General features: G+C 40.2%; 1 protein-coding gene and 1 pseudogene across 1 annotated transcript in view; one reads left to right on the forward strand and one right to left on the reverse strand.

The window, feature by feature from the left end:
• Positions 1-22,800, forward strand: part of Kcnd2 (potassium voltage-gated channel subfamily D member 2) — a 507,546-nt gene that overhangs the window by 451,276 nt on the left and 33,470 nt on the right.
• The window catches only part of LOC134486690 (tubulin beta chain-like), a 61,027-nt pseudogene that overhangs the window by 35,987 nt on the left and 2,240 nt on the right, over positions 1-22,800 (reverse strand).

A 22,800-nucleotide genomic window follows, 5' to 3' on the forward strand; every position in this document is an offset into this window, starting at 1 on the left:
AGACCCCAGGGCTCCCTGCAAAGAATCTATACCTTCTAAGATTAACAAGAAAAGAATTATTATCCAATAAGAGGGTCTCTTGCTGTTTGAGATTGCTGGTTCCTGGCACTTCGTGGCAAGGGTCTTATGTAGAGGGAACCTGAAAGTTCTCTATTTACTGCAAACCACAGGGCCTGAGAGAGACTTTAGCCCCCACAGGGCGTTCCATACTGGGCTGCTGCCTAGACTCCATTCATTACTTTGAAATCCCTATGGGGAAAGAAGCTTTATTTTCTGTGGAGTGGTTGTAATGTGATTGAACAGAAGTTCTGGGTAACACACATTTTTAAACACCAAAGTAGATCCCCCACACAGGAACAAAGAAAATCCTATTCATTCAAAGGAAGACTCAGTCCACTGAAACAGCTCTACATGCGCGCGCGCGCGCACACACACACACACACACACACACACACACACACACAGAGAGAGAGAGAGAGGGACAGAGACAGAGACAGAGAGACAGAGACAGAGAGACAGAGGGGAGAGGGGAGGGAGGGAGAGAGAGAGAGAGAGAGAGAGGAAGAGAGAGAGAGAGAAGCAAGCAGAGACAGAGACAGGAACAGAGATAAACAGACAGACAGACAGAGAAGCATAGCATTGAAACATAAAGTAGAAATATGTAAGACTCTAACATCTCTTAACTCAATTTCATGACTAAGAATCTCAGAACACCAAAGTACCAACGTTCAATATATTCTCAGGCTCAATCCACCAGTACATAAACATAAACATTTCCATTAATTTCCTGCAGTGTGGTTTATGTTTCTGCTTGTGCTAATGGAAAGGGGTGTTATTAACCCTCCTGTCATTCACCCTTCCAACACCATGTGCTTCTCATGCATGCTTAGCAGTAAGAATTTTAATACCCTTCTATTTTTCATTTTGATGAATGTTTGTATGGAGCATTTGACTGTAAGCTATTGAAGACAGAAGTCATCCATTCCCTGTAAGGTACTATTTTATCCTTGATCCCAAGCACAGTTCCTTGCAAATTAAAATAATTTTGTTTTTTGTTTTTGTTTTTGGTGTTTCTAAATGGCAATCAATTAAAATGAGGAATCAAAAAGAGAGACAAAGTGGAGCAGAGGACAAAGAAAAGAAGCCAATTTGTTTCTAATATATTGCAACTACCGACCAAACTCTGTGTTGGCCATTTCCTACGTGCTACGTCAATTAACAGAAGCCAAAAACTGCTTGTTTTACAGAAATAAAAAAAGCACTGTTTTCCAGAAGAGGACACAGATTCAGGGGGTCAGAGTCATAGGGATGTCAAGTGGCGAGAGAATTGTCCCTTTAATTCCTACTGTACTAAGGCAGTAGAGTCCCTACAGTGAGGCAATAAAGAGCAGCCAGACAGCAGCGAATGCCAGAAGGGAGAAGCAGAGATGTGATTGTGCAAACACGAGGGGAACACGAGACGGGTGTGTCAATGCACACTTCTAATATGAGAAGGCAAGATTTCGAAGCAAGCCTTGACGATGTGGTTTTAGACCAGTGTGAACTCTACGTATGATCCTGTCCCCCAAAATGACAATTACCTTTCATATCCACCTTGTAATACTGGAGTAAAATCAACTCTTGGCAGCTCGAATGCAGCTCAAAAACTCCACACCCCCAAAACTTTGAAAACTGCCTAGTTTCCTGATCACGTACTTTAATGGGTGTGCCCACCTCAACTGAATGTTCTGCTTAGTAAGCAGTTATGTTCTGCACATGTCTCTAAGTATAGGCAACCTTTACAAACCCCTGAGATGTGCTTATAGGATAGACGATTTCTCACCTGTTTAAGTATTAGGCAAAAGTCATAAATAAAAAAGTATAACTTGGAGATTCCCCCATGCTACTTCCCCTTCTCCTTCAAGCAGATGAACTCCCCCTGGATAGCACACCACCCTAGCACCTCAAGTCTCTGCTAGATGAGGCACTTCCTCTCCCTCTGAGTCCAGACAAAGGCAGCCTAACTAATAGAACATCTTACTTTGGGATAGCCCCTGTGCCAGTTGTTTGGGCCCACATAATGACCAAGCCGCACATCTGTTGCATATGAGCGAGGAGGCCTAGGTCCAGCCCGTGTATGTTCTATGGTCGTTCAGTCTCTGAGAGCCCCAAGGGTCCAGGTTAGTTGACTGTTTTCCTGGGAAGTTCCTAACCCCTTCAGGGTCTGCAATCCTTCCTCCTGTTCTTCCATAAGAGTCCCCAAGCTCCATCCACTGTTTGGCTGTGGGTGTCTGTATCTGTCTGAGTCAGCTGCTGGGTGGAGCCTCCCAGAGTCCAACTTGCTTCTGTCTACAAGCATAACAGAGCACCAGTAATAGCGTTAGGGATTGGTGCTTGCCCATGGGATGGTTACTGGTTCACCATTCCTTAGTCACTGTTCCCTCCCCAGGCCTATGTTACTTGTAGACAGGATAAATTCGGGGTTGAAAGTGCTGTGGGTGGCTTAGTGTCTTTATCGCTCCACTGGGGTTCCTGCCTGTCTATAAGAGGTGGCCTCTTCGGGTTCCATATCCCCAACGCTATGAGTCACAACTAAAGTCACCACCATTGATTCTTGGGTGCCTCCCTTATCCCAGACTCTGTCTCATCCTGAAGATGTCCCCTCATGCCATCACCCCATCAGTTGCAGATTTCCATTCATTTTCATAGCCATCTCTCCTGTGCTGCCCCACCCCTCCATTCCCCTCCCCAGTTCCCTCCCTCCATCTGCCTCTTATGAATATTTACAGAATGGCAAGCCCAATTTAAATGTCTCTCTATTCCAATGGAACTATATAGATACTTTTCCAAAAGTAATATTGCAGGGTGTCCTATTATAAAAAAATAGAAAATATAGATAAATTATATTTCAGCAATGCCTTCTTATAGACAATACTTCTGACGATGATACCTAAAGTGCTCAGATATGCATCGCCCTGCTATTTACTGGTTAAATAGCTACTATAAAACTAAACCCTGGCATTTAGCATACACAGAAGCTATGTGACTTTTGCATATGACCAAGACTAAAAGCATTCCTGCACCCACTCCCTGTGCAGTTAAGAAAACCAACACATGCTGTATTCCATTTCTCTAAATTTAAGATACTCTTTCGAACTGGTATGCAAATGGTACTTTATCTTCAAAGTAAAGCCTGAATTTGATACACACACACACACACACACACACACACACACACACACACACACTACCCTTGATATACATTGATTGACAACTGGCTCCTTGCTTGTCAAATAAGAGTCTCCAGGTTCTTCGGGGACTTATAGTTCGTATTCTGCTGTTGAATAAATCGTGATGCTGGAAGCAGAATGAAATACAATTATTGTTTTATGATGATCGAGAAAAATGTAAACCAATTCAAAATGTGTATCTATACATATATGTGAACGTGTGTGCGGTCAGACCTTAATATTTTAAAAAACCTACATTTACGGGGGAAAAAAAATCTATGATTCTCCTAAGTTGTAAGAAAGGAATTTTGTAGTGGGACATATTCTAAATTTAATGTTTTGTGTTTGCTATGCTAAAGAACCTATGAGGTTTCTCACGTTAGGTATTTGACGTGAAAGACCCAGTGAATACCCAAGAAAACGGCAAGCACATGTGTGTGAGTTTAATGTACATAGTGAGATTAATGGTGATGATGGAGGTGGTGGTGACGAGGAAGGTGGCAGCAGAAATACAAATTTCAAGTGCATTACGTATGCACACAGCCTTCTACTTCCCTTCCATCTGCTCCTAGAGACCTTGATCATTTCCTTTACACAAAGCCCATGATGATCTGAAACGAAGCAGAATACCTCAGACCTCTCAATGGCTAAGTGCTCTGCGTGGTTTGAAGACTGAAGTTCTTGACTGCACTGCCATAAGCTGATTCCAAAAGAGGTGTAAAATGAAATGCCAAAATAAGTCAGAGTCAACTGCTCCTCAGACAAAAGTCCCGTGTCTCATCAATTCTTGTATTCAATTGTCTCAATAGAAACCATTTCTCTAGGAGCACGGAACAAAGCAGCCAACCAGCAATGTCATTATCTGGAGTCATGTTTCTACCATGTGCAGCTACCTAACTGCAACATAATTTATTTTAAATAGCTGGTTTTATTTTTTATGGATAATTCAAGATGATGTTATTCTCTGTCTAGGTTATCGCCTTTGTTTGTAGTGAATACATGAAAAGCCATTTTGCTACCTTAAAATACTGGATTTTTTTCAACAGAGAAAAAAATTAGGTGGGGAAAGCTGATAAAGCTGATAAATTAGAATTTTATTATGAGTGTGAAATGAAGTTTAATTAGCAATTTCAATTGACAATTAGGAGACTGAAATGACTCTGGGAACCAGATTGTATTCTGAGGAGTTGGGGCTGCATTGAGGCACATTCCTTTTTGTGTATACACAGGGGAAGGCAAAGGTTAACGGCCTTGGATGTCATTCTGTGGGAGCTGTTTACCTTCATTTCGGTGGAAAAATGTCTGACCTAAAACTCACCAAGTACCATGTCTGACCGTCCAGAAAGTCTCAAGAATCTGCCTGTCTCCGCCTTGCTAGCTAGCACCGAGCTTATGTGTGACTAAATTATGGGGTTGAACCCCAGCTCTTCACACTGCGGCAAGAACTTCCCCAAGCCGTCTCCACCTACGACTCCATATATTCCTTTGACAAAGAACATATACCCACACCTTAGATCATTTTTCCATATTGTAGCTGGCCATGTTGCAAAATCATATGGACAGGACATACTGTTTGAATGATTGACTTGATCAGTAAGTAAAATAAATATACATTATCAGCAAATGTAATTGACTTCCCATTGTGGAAGCTGGAGTTATGCTTACTTGTAAATAATGACACAACCCCTTTTTAACTCCCAAGATTATCGTATTTTGCTCAGATTTTGTGTTGCCGAGTTAATGAAAGTGTTATCTTTTTTTTCCATCAAGGAAGATGGTTGAAGAGATCAGTCTTCCCTAAGCACTGTTTAGTGAGTGAGACTGCATTCTAATTACAGATAGTATTTATGCCTTTTCTCCTTTTGAATGTGATTACTATGGGGGAGAGTAATCAGTGGATACCTTTCTGTACTGTGGCTGATAATTTTTTGAATTACTTAACTAAACATTTTTCCAGCGTTGATTTCTTGACTGCCAATCTCTTAAAAGTTAATGTTTTCTTCTGTCTAGGTGGGTAGAAGAATTCCCTTCTAGATTTATCTGGGCATGAGAGGAAACTTTCATTATAATTATTTGTTTTAGAATCTAATGGAGAGCTTGAGGATATTTGAAAAATGCCTCATAAGTAGGAGTCCCTAGTTTAGTATGCTAAACAGGATCTAACAGCTTTGGCAGAGCATAAATTTTTGGCAGTATGCTTTAATATGAGATCCATGCATGTGGTGAAACACACATTATCCTTTAGAGAGGTTTCATAAAAATGTGAAATGTATGAAGAGCAGACAAGGAAAAATCAACAATCTTACCCCAGTGGGAAAACTGCAAAGGAATGGAAATCTGAGCAACCATCAAAATAATGGGGAAAATAACAATTAATGAAGTTGTGGCTTATGGCTAAAGTGTGGAGAGCCTGCCACTAACCCTGAAATATAGTCATTGAGGTCTGGGGTGGAATAAGTATATTTACTGTCATTTATTAACTGTTCTCAAATACAATTACTGAGTGTTATAGAAAACAATGGAGAGCCTTTATTATTTTCACAGTTGTGGCCACAGATTAATTTCTATGAATCGCTATGTTTGCTTTTTTTAAAATATCAGAATTGATTATTTAATACAACTCTCATGACTTCACCCTGGCTAAAATGTTAGGGATCCTTTTGTACATCACAAAGCAGCTATAGTAGTTACTCAAAAGCATACATGTTGGAATCAAACAGATGGGCCGGAGTTAGTGCTCCACTGAATGCTGTACAGTTTCCTTCGATGGTGTGCTCAGTTTCCCCATTTTGTTCAAATCAATAAAGATGATAATGACGATGACAGGCTTGCAAATTTGTTACAGTGGCTAAATCAGAAAATACATATACAAGCGTAAGAGACAGTGCCAGGCAGAATTTATGTTCTTAGTCAAATATCAGCTGTTTGTGATGGCCATGACTAGTCTATACTGTGTGATCTTGAAGTAGTAAACAGAGTCATCCATCCATGAAACACAGAGTAAGTACTGCTACAGGGATGAATCTGTATTCAAATACACTTTATAGTAAAACCTAGTTCCATACTGAAAGGTGGGCCAGCTCTCTAATCCCAATTATACTACAAAAGCTATTTCATATTGGATAACATATGCTTTCCAAATATCATCAGGAAAAAAATGGGTTCCAAAATGGGAAAATAAGAAAATATAATTCTTCTAAAAAAATCTATGTCCTTAGGTATTTATTTTCATGTAAAGAATGTACTTCAATGATGATAGAAAACGGAATTACAAAAATAGGTCTAGCTAGGACCTGATTGAAGTCTAACAGATGAAAAAATGGCATAAAAGAGTTGAATATGTCCAAACTGGCACTGTCTTTACAATGGGTTAGGAAATATTCATGCAAAGTGTTTCTTGAGTTTCTTGTTTGTATGAGTCTCCATAGTAGCTCCTAGGGACATGGAGCCAAAGTTCTCAAAATTAACTAACATAGAATGGGACGCTTTCAAGAATTAGTCAATGAAGAAAGTGTGTAGTAAAAATATTATCCAGGGGTTGGGGATTTAGCTCAGTGGTAGAGCGCTTGCCTAGGAAGCACAAGGCCCTGGGTTCGGTCCCCAGCTCCGAAAAAAAAAAGAACAACAAAAAAAAAAGCTTGAAAAATATTATCCATGTGAACTGATTTTACTGGGACAAAGAGCAAAAACACAAAAGAAGGGAAAAGCCAAGATCAAAGTAGGACTTAGGAATTGAGAAGGATTGATGGCTCTCTCAAGCTATACTGAGTTAGAAAATGGAAAGACTGATGCCATGCCCCAAAGAGAAATGAATTTTGGAAGAGACCACAGTTTGACTGAATGGAATATGCTTAGAAATGATACCATGTTAATGAAAGTGAGCAAATTTGACAAAATAGGCTGCAAGAATTCAGGTCATCAGGAAACACATCACATACAAAAAATCTGATATACTTGTAACATTGAGAGAAGATATTAACTCAGACCAAAGCTAATTATGACAAAAAAAGCAAGAGAGAGAGATATGAAAGAATGAGGACATAAATAGTTAAGGAATCAAGAGTGTTCATGAAGCCTGGGATTTAAGAAGCTATTGGAAATAGTGCTAGAAATAGTGGGAGAGGCCGTAGGTTGGTGTCAAGAAGATGAATCATAAAATCCTCATGGAACTAAAGATATAAGGGCTGAGATGACTCTTCCTCGGGGTATATCTAGGAAGAAAAGGATATATGTAGAACCATAAAGTAGTTGGAACACCCCATAGTGAGGAGAATGTTTATGGGGATTTTTAAATGGAGATTTTTGTCATCTGTGTTTATTGCAAATGTGTCAGAAGAAGGGGAACCATATATGAGACATTATCCAAGTAAGTGATAATGTGTTCATTTTCCAAAGCCCTACTCTTATGGCCCTCATACATGACCGCCGTTTAATTTTTTTACTATTAGAAGTAAATATCCTGCTTAGATAAAATGGCATAGCCATCACTTAAATTGTGATTAAAATATCATGGCTACTCTTAACATACCAACATTGAGTACTTTTTCTGAACTGGGGGAGGGGAGGAAAATTGATGAGGTTAATGTTAAAATCAAAATTTTATTCGTCCTGGCAAGGTTCTTCACAGAGAAAACAAATATTGAAATGTATTTATTCTCTCGGTATGTGTAAAGCAACCTGTGTTTGGACGGCGAAGATTTATATTTCTCAATAAATTTTTCTGAGCGTACATGGCATTCTAAAGAATCAGGAAAAGAAGATAATCCTAATAAGTATACCGTTTCGAATATTTCTGTAAAATATATTATGCTACGCATAAACAGTTTTCACCGTGGGACTTAAATAAGAGAGAAGCATATGTGAGCAAAGGCATGGCAGTACATAACTTCTAAGCCCAGCACTGGAGAGCATGAGGCAGAAGTGCCCTGAATTCAAGACAGCTACTTTTTGCTGGGTCATGAGATATTTCCTAAATCGTGTTTGATTTTTACATAAAGGAATTAGAAGTCTGACACAACTGCTCTGGGGTGTTCAGAATTCATGGCTTTCGCATCTCCCATGCTGTGACCTTAATCCTCACAGGCAAAGACATCCACTGAAATTACGATTGTCCCCTTTGTGCAGTGGGTTGCCGAAAGAGAAAGCAAAATTAATTTTCTTTCTTTCTCAAGAAAAGTTCTCAGGAGTTTTCTTTAATGTTTCTGCATGTTTCTGCACATGCTTCACTGTCAAAGACTTAATCATAGAGTCATACATGACTCAAATAATACGTTTAAATTACTACAATGCTGAGACAAATATTACCATACCAGTTATGTACTTAAGGGGTAACTATAAACTTATTGTGCATGTTTGAATATATGTATGTGCTTACATGGATTCCAAGATAGTCATAAGTATACATGTGTATCTATGTATGTATACACAATATATACAATATATCAGCTAGATAAAGAACTAAGTAACAATTTCTGTCACATGATTCTGTCTGCAATGAAGACTTGAAGACTTCTAAGCATGAAGGAGACACTAGATGACACTGCTCAGAGTCTACTGGACTCTCTATCTTCTATCTGTGGTCTCAAAAGTTGTATTAGTTTGCCTTACTAATCGCTCATCATCCCACACTAGTTACACAATTCCAAGGCACACACTAAGAAAGCAGTCTCGGCTGTAGACTTCGCGATCTACATATCCTAAGAAGCCCAGTGATCGGAGAGCTAGGATGGCACTGTGGGAAAGCATTTGAACTATAATCCCCTTTTCCTGGGACTGTCACAGGTGGATCTTCTGTTACCAACTCACTATGATTTCACGAGATCACACCTGGGCCTAACTTTCACCAACAGCTTTGCTTGAGGGTTAGTTACTCAAGGTCACTCCTCATCCATTCTTCCCTTTCGGGACAGGAGTCACCATTTAGCATTTACCCATCATCCTCCAGATGGTGCCATGTGGGACTCTGGCAAACTGCCTTTCAAAGAATATGAACCCTCAATGAGAATAATTACGAGGATATTGAGTTTATTTTTCACTCTTTCTATTCGAGAGAATTGGAATTACATGTCTACGGGGGTTAGCTTGTTCGGTTTCCCAATTTCTCCTCTTAGATAGTAACTACAGTGAAATAAAATTATTCCGGCCTGCTCATCTATGGTAGCTGTGAGAATGGCGATCCCACAGCACCGCAATCTAAATAGGGAGGCCCAAGCTCAAGAAAAAGAGAAAGAAAGCGTTCCCTGGGTGAGAAATTGGATGTCTGTTGGAAGTCTGCAGCGCTTACAGGAACAAACATGCTGATATATTGCAGGTGGCTCTGGCTGGACTGCAGAGTCAGCAATTTCACAGCGGCAGGTCAGCCACTGACAGGGGCCCTGCCACGACTGGCGTGGAGCCAGATTAGAGCCCTATCCCAGCTTGCACTTGCTTTATTTCTCCACTAACTAGCCTCTAAGCCTCCAACGTCTTGGGAGACATTTGATAAAATATTGCTATGTTCCTTTTCATCCACGTTACAGGTGCTTGCCTTGGCAGTTCCTATGGTCAGTAATAAAGGCAACTATGGTTAAGCCTCACCGAGTGTCTACTGTACGCTAGCCACACTGCTGCATTTGTGATCATTTTTGTCTCGCATTATCATGGCTGTTGGTCAAACACTACCAGTTCTGCCCACTTCCCTTCTAATAGAATCTTGAGGGAAGAAAGTCGAAGTGAAGAATTTTGCCTTTCACATCCCGTTTCTGTTTATTCAAGAAGAACAAAAATCAATATCAGTGTAATCAACCGCACTGTAGCAAGAGAGCGACTTAAAAAAGAGAGACGTTTCTAAAATATTAGAATAATGTTGTTATTAGAATGATAAATTCTGGTTTATTTTCGGGTGATACACTATTCAGGATACTACCAGGATATTTTTACTGGCTTAAGTAAATCTTATACATCCTTGAACTTCAGTTTAAAATGCCGAAACAACTCTTTAATCTTAAAGCTCTGACCAGCTGAGATGTTTTTCTTGTAACAGTTTTCTCTTCAAAGGCTATTCTTGTTCAATGAAAAAAAATATCCACAACCCCTGAGTGTTTATGCACCAAGGTTTCTTATCAAAGAATGTTTAAAGGGTATTGAAAAGATGGGTAATTTCAGTGGAAAGAATAATCATTTTATAGATAGTGTAAAGAATACTTAATAGCAAAAGTATAATACAACTCAGGCCTGAGTACACACATTCTGATCCTATGTTTGTTAAACTCCTGCAAAGTTGTTTTTTAAAATGTCTTCTGGGCAATCCACAGCCATTGTAATCATGAACTCACTCAATAAATGTAGACTGCACTAGGTTCGCACAAGAAAAGGTCCGCCAATAGCCAAGCATGGCTGGAGGAGGTACTTAAGGACTGGTACCCCACACCACTGACCTTTTTCCTTTGTATAGCCTCATGGAAAAGAAGATTGATTTCTTTCAACTCTGTACCTATTGGCGACCCCACCAGGCTCCAATAGGCAGTCTCAATTCAGTAGTCAACACACATCCCTGATTAAAGTAAATAAATCACAAGACACGTGCGCACACACAAGCATGCACAGTCACATGCCATGAAGAGGGGATTGGACAGATAGGAAGAATGAAGAAATCAATAAGGACAGAAGGGAGATAAGAGAGGAAAGTTGAAGAGAGTACCCAAACCGTCAAATAACTTATAAATAATACTGCTGAGCACTTGCTAATTGAAGATCACACGGTCTGGGTGAAACAACTTCTATCCACCCTTACGATTCAGGTGAGCTCATGGAAAGCACTTAACTGATCTCCCTTCCACTGGTTCTGTAAGGATCATGCTACGTTATAAATGAGGTGGAAATAGTTTACGTAAAGTTCAGGTGGTGTTGCGCAAATGATAGCAAGCGTTTTCTACTTTTCTACTTTTAAATTATTCAATTGGCAAATCATTATCAATGACTAAAATGAGGGATAAATTTAAAATACATTTTAAAGCAATATATATGTTTTGATTTTATATTGCCTAGTAGCATCCTCTTTTGAAATAAGGATGTGGTTTCAAAGAGGAGATACATACATCTAGATATACATATATACAAGCAGCATATCATATGTACCCAGCAGCAGCAGTACCATGCTGCCACCTGGATTCTTGCCCACTGCCACTCAAAGCCAGCGTTTATTCTGTAAACCTGAACTACAATTTTCTGAAGACCTCCCTGATCTCAATGTAGAAGTGAGAGACTGAATTTGACAGCGTGGCTTCTTCCTGTTCCCATATTCAACAGTCCAGGGCTTAACACCACATCAAGTTCTGTAAGTAGAACGTAGTTCCTTGGCCTTCACACCCTGAAGGGCAGCACAGTAAACAGAGACTACAGCATAGAGTCAGCTCAGTTCCAATCCGGCTCTCATTCCAGCCGTTTCACCTTCTCCAAGGATATACTCTCTTTTCTAAAGTGTCGATAATAGCCATCTGCTGGGAGATACTGTGGAGATTAAAAACAGTGTAGGTGTTCAATAATTTGGATGGCATTCGATTAATCATAGTTATTTTTTCCAGAGTCTTTCAATGAAATACACATGTATCTAGAAGGGTAATGGATCTGGGTGGTGGGTTGTCTTTTCTAGGTGCCATAGACAGAAAGCTCCTCAAAACTCCTCATTACTATTAAGTAGTGATATAAAAATGCATATAGTCACATGAACCCAAACACAGACCTGTTATACAATGCCATATGAAATTTGCTTATTGAGGTTGGGGATTTAGCTCAGTGGTAGAGCGCTTGCCTAGCAAGCGCAAGGCCCTGGGTTCGGTTCCGAGTTCCGAAAAAAAAGAAAAGAAAAAAGAAATTTGCTTATTGGAACCACACATGCTGTGTCCTGATGGTACAATGGACAGAGTTTTAGCCACAGATTCTTCCAACCGTCGTGGGTCTGAAGGTCACGTGATGCTGAGAGCCCACAGTAAGACAAATAATAAAGCCGTTGCAATGGTCCCAATGTCTGCTGTTACTACCACAGAATGCCACAGACTGAGAAACTTATAAACAACAGAGATTCTTTCTCTCACTGAGCTCCAGGGACAAGGAGATTGATTAATGCATCTTTTCTTTCTATTGTCTGGTTATAGCTGCACCCTCTGGAACACTGGATGTCAACCTGTGGGTCACAACAGCTTTAGCAAGCCTCTGTCTTGAGAAGTGTTTATATTGCAGTTCATAGCGATAGCAAAATTATAGTTGTGAAGTCACAAAGGAAATTACTTCTTGGTTGTGTATCACCATAACACGAGGAACTATATTAAATGGTCTCAGCGTGGCAGTGGGGACAACCAGGAGCTTTTCCCATTGCAGCCTCACAGAGGAGGAAATCTCATGATCTCCTGGTCATACTGCCGAGATCTCATCCTTTAACGCTAACACAGTACACACTGGATGTCGACATCTGAACACATCGGCGACAATTGTGAACACACGTTTTCAGTATACCTTTTATGAAAAAAAAGGAAAATCTTTGTACAGTTAGGTGAACCCTCTACATCACAAGTTCCAGAATAGTGATGGGTGGCACAGCAAAACCTATTTCAAAAAAGCAAAACCAAAACCGTTTGACAATGACAGAAATGCCAAGACATCCATAAAATAATGTTTCTATAAATTGATTGACATACACCTATAATACTTTCCTCCATTCTGTGCTGTAAGCTTGATTCTTTATAGATAGCGACAATATTCACATTGTGAATATTTTACAGCAAGAAGAGAAAGACAAATTCGTGTTGCTCTACAGCACATTTGACCAAAGTGTGTTCGCATTTAACTAACAGCTACAATGTGTAGAAGAGAGTTTCAGTGCCCACAGGACAATTGCAGTTCATTTTCTAAAAGGAAAAGAATTTTTATCAATTCTACTTTGTGACTTCTATAAAATACATATCCTACTATGTAGAGTACTTTACCATCAATTCTGCCCCTGGCAGGAGTGAACTTCTCTTTCAATTTGTCATCAATTACAACTGAATCTTTTTCTTGCTAGTTTACGTAATAGATACGCAGACAAATTATCCATGGCCTAGCTCAGCCTAGTCTGAATATTTGGCAAACTTTCCATTCCAATACAAGGTAATTAAGATAGGGGTATGAGTGCATGCGTGTGTGTGTGTGTGTGTGTGTGTGTGTGTGTGTGTGTGTGTGTGTGTGAAAATCACAGTTCCTCTTTGTCTCAAGAACAGAAAAACTGGAAGAGCAGATAATAGGTAATATATGAAATCCTGGAAATAATTTCTGTACCGCGGCACGTACAGTCCCAAGAATTTAAATGTAGCCCTGTAAACTCAAACCAACCATAGGCCTAGCTCATCTCTTTAACCCAGTCACAAAATTCTTCCCAACAACAATACCAGAAAGAATGGAAGTTAAATTTGAAAGAAAAATGGGGGGGGGACTACAGTTACTACAATATTTTACTTTAGTAGTATCATAGCTATCAAACTGAAAGAAACCAGAATCACATGGGCAACAGCTCTTTATGAATGCATGTGTGGAGTTACTGATTATGTAAGTTGATGTGGGAAGGCCCATCTTAATTGCAGGAGGGACCATTCCCTAGATAAGGGATCCTGGACTGTATACATGGAGAAGAGGAACTAAGCTCCAGTTTTCTTTGTTCTCTTTCCATCTTGACTGAAGGCTAAAACAGCTGCTTTTAGCCTTGGCTTCCCACCCTCTACCAAAAAGGACTGTGCCTTGAATATGAAGCTTGAATAAACTCTTTCACCCAAGTGGCTTTTGTCTGAATATTTTGCCACTGTAACAATAAAATTAAGAAATTAAGAAAGGGAAGCATGTGTGTGGAAACATTTGGAGCCCATTCTTGTTAGAGTAACTGAGAAGTTGTGGCAGGTCATGTACCCAGGATGCACTGAGGGATGAAATGCCAGGCTGAAGGAAAGGAACATTGTTCCTGAGAAGTGGCTTGAGATCTCTCAGTGGGGAAGAAAAGAGGCTGCAAGAGAACTACAGACAAGGTAGTGAAGGGAATAGCAATAACCAGCTTCACCCCTTCCAAGAGTTCTCCTACGGGTCATGTGCACTTGGGAGTAGTTCCTGGGAGCCTCTGTCTACTTCAGCAGAAGGTTGCTATGCTACCCTCAGAAAATGGAAGCTCAGGATGAGCCCAGGACTTGTTTCAGATGTAGGAGGCTTGCGATGGGTATTCATTCCGAGAGAGGAAGGAAAGGAAATTAGAGAGACAGGGACAGAGACAGAGATAGAGACAGAAACATTTTCCCTTTTGCGGTAGTCCTTAAAACCAGTAGCAAATAAAATGAAACATCAGAAGGAAACACTTTCACCAGCTTTCTTTAATTGAAATGCTATTGTGCCCAAGGGTAGGCATGAATATAGTTGAGCCAAATGACCATGAATTACAGACTTCCTGGGGAAACTGATACACATACATGAGAAAGAACTATTCAAGCACAGAGAATTCATACATAAGAATTGCGTTGTGTCCAATAGGTCAAGTAAATACCAGTAAGTGACTGACTATATTGATAATGGACATTTTACAAATTGATTAATGAGGATTAGACTGTGATTCATCCTGCTGTCACATCAGGATGCAAGCCATCTTCCACTCACTGTCACTGTGGTTGAGCCTGACCAAACATGTCCCATATAAACACCACCTCACAGGTGGCTTGTCAAACACCTTTTGAGATATCTTTCCTTCCTTGCTCACTTTCCAGCTACCCTTTCCCATCTTCAATGTCTTGGTGTACGAATTTCACTACAAAAACTGAATTGGATCTTAGAAATATCCCCCAGATCTCTTTTTGAAAGCACCTTAATCTTTCTCGATAGCATGCACCATGATGTTTATCTTTGTGGGGTTTTTTGTTGATTGGCTTAGTTTCTGTCTTCCCTTCTGTATGAAGGTCTGTCTTGTCCTTCATTACACACTGTATTCCCAATGGCCAACAGATTGATTAAGTAAGGAAATGATGAAAAGTTAAGGTTCAGAGAGATTAATTCAGTATGTGATTGAGTGATAAGTTATCATTTAAATCTAACTCTCCATGCATTCCATTCTTGGAATCACCCACTGTGTTGCCCATTCCATGATAGGTAGAACATTTAACTGCCAAGACCCATCACTAATGTAAAACATGAGGTTCTGTCCTGTGGCCTTACGGTGCAGTTGGGCACAGGACACCAAGAGGTCACTACTACTTCAAGAGCCACTACGATGTATAAATACCTGATAATGGGAGAGAAAGAGAAGCAGGACACTGTGAGCACTGTGAAGAGAAGGGTAGAGAGGAGTAGACCTGCTCTGCCATCTCAGACCATGGTGAAGTCCCAGCCTGTGCTGCTGCTGAGGGCTCTGCACTGCTCTGTGGCTATACAGTGGTAGGGGTCCTTGTCAATGCCTGTGGCCCTTGTTATCACCAAAGACCATGTGGATGTCTCTGGTCTGGGCTACCACTTGGGACCCATATTGATACCTAAGGACTGCATAGAGCTGGTTCCACCCCTCACATGCTACAGCACTTGAGAAATCGGGACCTGCACCTCATCTCAACACCACAGTAGAGATGACTTGAATGTGGTGTTGGAGCAGGTGAGCAGCCTCCAGGGTCATGAGAACTACCAGGTGACCCCACCCTTTGCCAACTTCTGCACTGAGTGTCCTATCAGGGGAAGCTGACCCTGGTGCTATGGGTGCAAGAAAGCTGTCAAGCTGACGAACTCAGTTACACCCTAGCCCAGATCCAGGGATTTGAGTTGGCTCACCTCAACATCTATTTTATCTATGAACTAGAATGCGGGAAGGGGCTGATCCTGCAGATTCAAAACTGCAGGATCTCCATGACACAGGGCAACAGGGTATCTGAATAGAGTCCTGGTGAGGATCCAGTATTGATATCATAACAGAAGCCAGAGATTTCAAACCAGACCAATGACTCATTTGCAATGAAAATTTGCAGGTAAAAATGTTAGGACAAAAGGGTATACTGTAGGGCACACACTATGACTTCAGCTTCCACAACAAGTTTTTTTTTCTTTCGATGGGGAGGCTGTAAGGGCAGAGGGCAGGTAGAAGGAAATGAGATAGATAAGTGGGACTGGTGTGAGTGATGTGTTATTCATAAAGTATCAAGAGCAGGGAAATATCATAGAAGTTATCTACACAATTCTTCCACCTTTCTTCTATTTTCCTTCCACCTGTCATTTTATATTGGTAGCATAAGATATTTAAGAAATAAACTAAACCTCAAATCATGACCATCAATTTTGCCATTCATCTTTGCTACCTTTACATCTGTGAATGAGAACATTATCTGCCGAATTACACAGCTCACACTGGATAACTAGTATATAATGTTTGTATCACATCTACACTCAGATGCTGTACAACACTCTTCACTATGCATCATAGGAGCCTTCTCTGTCTTCTAGATGAGCACATGAACAAAGGGAAGTTGAAAAGGCAAACAACTGAGGCTTGCCTGGTTTTCTCTTTCTCTGTTTCTGTGTGGACGGCTGATATGGGAAGTAACAGAACTGAAGAAGAGTGTAGAACAGGTTCTTTGGTTGTTTTGGGTTCTTACAATCAATATCATCCTTTCTTTTGATTTGGTTCCAATCTTGTTTTTTTTTATTTATTGGATTTTTTTAAACCTAGATTTCAAATGTTATCCCCTTTCCCAGTTTCCCATCCATAAACTTCCATCCCATTCCCCTCCCACTTCTTCTATGAGGGTGTTCCCCTACCCACTCACCCACCCCTTCCTGCCTTCCTGCTATGACATTACTCTACACTCAGGGGTTGAGCCTAATCAGAACTCAGGGCTTCCCTTCCCATTAATGCCAGACAAGGCCATCCTCTGCTACAAATGCAGCTGGAGCCATGGGTCCTTCCATGTATATTCTTTAGTTGGTTTAGTCCCCAAGAGCTCTGAGGGGTCTGGTTGGTTGATAGTGTTGTTCTTCCTATGGGGTTGCAAACCCCTTCAGCTCCTTCAGTCCTTTCCCTAACTCCTCTATTAGGCTTTCCCTGCTCAGTCTGATGGTTAGCTGCAAGCATCCACATCTGTATCAGTAAGGCTCTGGCAGAGCCTCTCAGGAGACATCCATATCAGGCTCCTGTCAGTAAGCACTTCTTGACATCAGCAATAGTGACTGGGTTTGGTGGCTGCATATGGAATGTATCCCCAAGGTGGGGCAGTCTCTGGATGGCCTTTCCTTCAATCTCTACTCTTTGTCTCTGTATTTCCTTTAGACAATTCTGAGTAAAAATTTTATGAAGGGTGGGTGGCCCCTCAACCCAGGGCTGTGTCTAACCTCTGGATATGGCCTCTACAGGTTCTCTCCCCCCTTTGTGGAGTATTTCAGCTAATGACATCCCAGTCAGATCCTAGTAGCCTCTTGCTTTTCTGGCATCTAGGACTTAATGGTGGCTATCACTAGTTCCCCATCTTTTTTTTTTTTCGGAGCTGGGGACCGAACCCAGGGCCTTGCGCTTCCTAGGCAAGCGCTCTACCACTGAGCTAAATCCCCAACCCCCTGGTTCCCCATCTTTTATTGCTATATACCTCTGTTCAAGTTCCTGCACATCTCGACGGTCTCCTCCCACACCTAATCCTGCCCCCCTTTTCCTCTGCCCCTTCGCTCTTCTTCCCAAGTACCTCCCACCTTCAACATCTTGTGATTATTTTTCCCCCTCTAAGTAGGACTGAAGCACCCACACTTTAGTTTTCCTTCTTGGCCTTCATATGGTCTATAAGTTGTATCATGGGTATTCAGAGCTTTTTTTTCCTAATATCCACATACCAGTGAGTACATACCATGTGTGTTCTTTTGTGACTAGTTTACCTCACCCAGAATGATATTTTCTAGTTCCTTCCATTTGCCTAATGATGTCATGAAGTCATTTTTTTAATAGCTGAGTAGTACTCCAATGTATAAATGTACCACATTGGGGCTGGGGATTTAGCTCAGTGGTAGAGTGCTTACCTAGGAAGCGCAAGGCCCTGGGTTCGGTTCCCAGCTCTGAAAAAAAGAACCAAAAAAAAAATGTACCACATTTTCTGTACTTATTCCTCTGTTGAAGGACATCTGGGTTCTTTCCAGCTTCTGGCTATTATAAATAAGGCTGCTATGAACATAGTGGAGCATGTGTCTTTGTTATATGTAGGGGCACCTTTTGGGAATATGCCCAGGAGTGGTATAGTCTGTTTACTAAAGAAAGACAAAGAAGACAAGAAGTTGGAAGGCTGGGGAGGATCTGGGAGAGTTAGGGGATGGTAAACCATAATTACAATATATCACATGAACAAATATTTTCAATTTAAAGCAAAAAAAAAAGTCTTTAGAACTATCATCTTCTCTAACCCACTATTGACTCCTCTGATGAAGCGGACATATATCACCATCATGCTTAATGAAAAACTGGCTACATTGAGTCACAAAGATGTCTTGGCAAATAGGATGCCATGAGTACAAATGAGCAGCAGAGAATGTGTTTGTTTCCTTCTCCCATTCTGCTAGCACGCAGGATTTGCAAAGAACAAGCTGAAAGATAAAACTCACTAAGCATTCCAAGTCAGTATCAGAATAAGCACAGAGCTCCCAGGAGCCTGTGCAACACACATCATTCCCATGAAGCCGGACACGTTTACGGTATTAGTCTCCTGCAGGTCACTCCTTTGAACTTGGTGATTCTACACCAAACTCCCACAGTAAAGAAACATACTGTATTAAGTTAAAGATACCTGAGTTCACCATACTGTGAGGAAAACAAAGGATGACAAACAGTCTTCAAGTCTCTTCAGATTCCTGTCGTAATGGTAAATGAGACAAGAACACATGTTGGCACACCAGGAATGAGAGATTATTTTTATTTGCAGGCGTTTTTAATTGCCTTTCCATTGACTGAGCTATTAAATATTCAAATCTGAGCAGGGAGCAGGTAATTTACAGCAGCTATATTTTCTCCCTTGTTTCATTATTGAAATCGTTTGAAGGTTGAATTCTGTACTAATGCAATAGTAAATGTATTGGCCAGGAAGATGTGTCCTCGGCCTCTTTGGAGGAAGGGAAGGTTATTCAGAAAGGTTGTAAATCCTTTGTTTGTTGGTTGACTTTGCTTTTCCCTGGAGTTTTTCCTTATATGTTCCCAATTCCAAGGGCTGGCGTTCTAATAAACCCTGAAGAGCAAATGTGTCTTCTTACCTATCACAGCTCAGGGTTATCATTGCCTAAGGATCCATTTCAAAGATTGGTACATAGATTCCACCAAGAAAATGAAGCATGTTTTGATGTCTGTTTGAGAGATGCTAAGACTTATCCTCGTTAAGGCTGAGTAGCTCACACACTCAGAAAATGGCAACACCAGATTTACGTTCACCCAGGGTTGGCAGACTCCTGAATCTTTCCATGACTCTATTCCTAATTAGCTCATTAAATCCAAGGATACAGGAATAACAGTATCGTAGATTTTTACCAAACTAGAGTTGTTAGGCTTTCTGTCCTCTTTCTTGCCATCTTTAATTTACAAATAGTCAGTTTTATTGCGTTTTCATGCGCCCATTTATTTTTTTTTCTACACGGGTTCACACATATTTTTCAAATATCTGCCATGACTTATTTGAAGATATGAAATGCAAAACTATATTCTCTTAAGCTGTGCTACAATAAGAATTGTCTGACATATACAATCAAAATATCTGGGATTGGGTGTTCTATTATTTTTCCACTCGTCTGCTATGTACACAAGCGGTTAAATTAGAAGTGAAAAGGTGGAGCTGTGGGTTGTTTGCAGGACGTCAGGTCCTTAAATCAAAGACACTGATATGAGTGTTTGACCAAAGACTTTATCAACTCTACAGATCCACCCTTACAACGCAGTGCATATTAAGATCTCTTGGTTTATGGCCACATCATGTCTGCTATGTATCATTTATTTGATGAGGCCAGTATATACAAAGAGGAGCGTCTCCTTTGCAGTGGCTTGCATCGTCTTAACTAAGATTCTTAAAACACTGCAGGGCTTAAAAGCTGTGAAAATGTCATTTTCCACAATTAAGGAGTCCCACGTTAAAAGAAATCATCTTCTCTTCTGAAAATAACCAGAACCAAATAGACCATAGAAAGTCAGGGAAAAGGACCTAAGGGCTACCTGTGATAAGATCAAGTGCAAAAATAGCTTTTCTTGACATTGAGAATTTTATGTAAAGTCTTTTTATTTTGGGGAAAAAAAAACCTTTAAACATCTTTTATGTGTCATAGCAGATATGTTTCTATCTAGCTCATAGAATGTTTCGGTAATAGGTTGGAGTTTGGGGGTTTTTTCGCTGGTTTGTTTTGTTAGAATTCATTATCAGAGCAAAATCAGTTCACACCTCATTTGTGGATATGAGGAAGTGTGGGGTTTATTATAATATGAAAGTACCCCAATATCTGTATTTACAGCTAGAATTATAGTTAGATTTGATTACATTCCAGACGAAATAAGGCAAGTAAACAGATGAATGCATCAACGTCCTCAAGCTAAAGGGGACAGTAAATGAGCTTAACGAAGAATAATCTTTGAAGAACTAGAGTGAATATTCATGTCTCCACACCAGATGGTTCATGACTCAAGTCCTTTCTCTCAATTTAAAAGGTGAAAAGATGTTACCAGACTCGTCCCAAATGTATTATTCTAATTCCATCAACACGCACCTAAAGGACACAGTAGGGCTGGAGAAATGGCTGATAAGGGCACTAGCTGATTTTTCAGAGTCTGGGGTTCAGTTCCCAACACCCACATAGTAACTTACAACACTCTGTAACTCCAGTCCCAGGAGATATGTGACACCCTTGCCTAGTCTCCTTTGTCACTGCACACAGTGCACACACATAAACTTAGGCAAATGTCATACACATGAAATAAAAATAAATTTTAAAAATCTCAAAAAAAATTAAAATCACCAAGGTAGGAATCTATTCCTTCTGGAATTTGAGGTTTAATTTTTATTTGTATTATGTCATTCTTTACAGCTTTTGTGGACTTATTTTGAATTTTTAAACTTCTAAAATGCTGTGTAACTTATTTTATGCATTCGTATTCTTCTTACATTACAAAGTAATATTAGATAAAGAAAACAAGCAAAAGTCTGTAATGAAAAGCGAAAAACACTTTCACCTAAGATAGTAAGTTACATTTGATATTATAATAGAAATGAAGTAAAACAAATAGATTTACCTGAGGTTGGAAGTTCAAAAATCAGCTATAGGTCTCTGAAATGAAGGTCAGCCTAGATTTTCTGAACAGATACAGATTCTGTCTATTACCCTCTTGAAAGATTGGCTGTAACTACAAGATCCAAAATGCCTGGTTCAAGTCTTTTACTCAGCACTTAATAAGAATGTATAATATCTGCATGCATGACCCTATTGACAACAGGATCCAAAGACTACAGACGAACCCCTTTAAGAAGGTGAGGTCATGCCCACTTAGCCCCTCTCATCACTCTTGTTTTTGTCCCTGTAACAACTTAGCTTCTCTAAAATTCTTTTCCCTTTCTGTAAAATAGGGTCAATTTTATTATGCCTATGTGGGGCTAGGAATCTTTTATGAATATGCTTTCTACCTCTAAGGTTTCTATCATAGTGCCCAATAATATTGCTTATTGTTTTGCAAAGAAGGGATAAAATTCAACCTGTTGTAAGTGAGCTACAAGAGCATAGACTTCCTAAATAAGACAGGTTGGAGTAGTCATCCTAATCACCAATGAGGAGGCAAAGGGTGGATAGCCTCACCCCCACATCTTAAAGGGAAGAGAACAGTCTAAGAAAAGTCATGATATTGGAGATGTCCCATGACTAGAGGGAGGGAAAGGAACTGAGCAGGACTGATGGTCCTCTGGCTTCTGGCTTCACGTACTGCCAAGCCAAAGTAACTCTTAAGTGGCTTCAATTAAAATGTCATCAGCTATAAAATGGTAAGCAAGGGGACAACCGCTTAGCATTGCGCAGTCAGTAAAGTCAGAGTTTATTCTGAGCATGTTATATGCAGTTTACAGTTCTAGGCAAATCTACCATGAGAGAGATAGGAACAGGGCCACAGGCTGCCACAGACAGTCCATCCTCAAATAATCATGTTTTTTATGTTATTCTGAAGTTCTGTTGCATCCAGTTTTCCTGAAAGAAGATGAAGTTGCACATGGCCTTGTTTTCATTAAGTTTGCTGTAACTGTCCCAACTATGGGATACGCCCAGTCTTACATGTGAAAGTAAGAACTTCGGATGGTAGGGATTGTGGTGCCTTATTGTTCTTGTCCTGGTTTGACTTTATTCTTTCAGGAATATGGGAAATTCAGACATAGTAAATATAAAAAAGCTTGGCGTTGATGGCAGCTTTCTGATCAGCATTTTCCTCTTTGAAACAATGTGTTTGAAACATAATGAGTAAAAGAAACTTTGGCTCATAGTGGTTGGGTCTATCCTCTATAACATTTAGTTATTATCCCATCTCTAATAATAACGAACACACAACTAATACAAGGAAGTGAAACCCTCACCAAATAATTCTGGATCCTTC

Source organism: Rattus norvegicus, chromosome 4 (assembly GCF_021556685.1).
Source record: "Rattus norvegicus strain SHRSP/BbbUtx chromosome 4, alternate assembly SHRSP_T2T, whole genome shotgun sequence".
Classification (NCBI taxonomy): Eukaryota; Metazoa; Chordata; class Mammalia; order Rodentia; family Muridae; genus Rattus; species Rattus norvegicus.